Genomic DNA, 810 nt, shown 5'->3' with positions numbered 1-810 from the left:
TCAGGTATTTAAAAATTATGTATGTTAGTACATGACACAATGTTTAGTCCTCATTAATTAACTGCACCTTTAACATTTTAACCCTGGTTTCCGAGGTCCCTTCCAGCAAGGGAGGCGTTTGAGTCCCCTGTAGGAGGCTGGGAGGAAGGAGGCAACCCCACAGGGGCCCCAACCAGGGGCCTATTTCTTTTGGCAAAAAGGAGAATAGGCACAAGATCAGAAGCGCTTTCTCAGAGGCACTGAAGTAGACGCCAGTCAACTTTAGTCCAGCTTGCCAGTCTTCACAACAAGAAGGCTACTCGTCGGGGCAGACTGACAAGTCCAACAGAAGCCAGACAGACACGGGTCCTCTAGACAAGCAGGGTTCGATCAAGCAACATAGCTGGCACTCTTCCTGGTTGGTGAGTGGGCGGGGTGTAGGGGAGGCAGAGCCCCGTGGAACATTGCACCCGAACTGTGAGTACTGCCGTCCCTGGGGGCCCCCCAGGAAGAAGATCTCCACTGAACCCTCCCGTTATCTAATAACACCAAGTCATGGCAGGCGAGTTGAGGGGAGGGGCCCCATGCTGGATGGATAGTGTGTCACTTGGGGAACCCCCACTTAAGGCACCTTTCATCACACCTGCCTACTCATGCTATATAAACTCAGCAAAAGCTTCTCCTGTTCTCAATGGGTTGTTAACTCTAAAACCTAAACATGACCATGTGTGTCAGCCCTATCGTGACCCTGTTAACAGAAACATCCAGTGAATGTGCTTATTCTACAACCCTGATCCTTCTTACATGTGTGCCAACCCTCCCAGATGTTCC

Source organism: Alligator sinensis, unplaced genomic scaffold, assembly GCF_000455745.1.
Source record: "Alligator sinensis unplaced genomic scaffold, ASM45574v1 scaffold167_1, whole genome shotgun sequence".
Lineage (NCBI taxonomy): Eukaryota > Metazoa > Chordata > Crocodylia > Alligatoridae > Alligator > Alligator sinensis.
The sequence above is the reverse complement of the archived record's forward strand: the minus strand, read 5'-3'. Positions refer to the sequence as shown.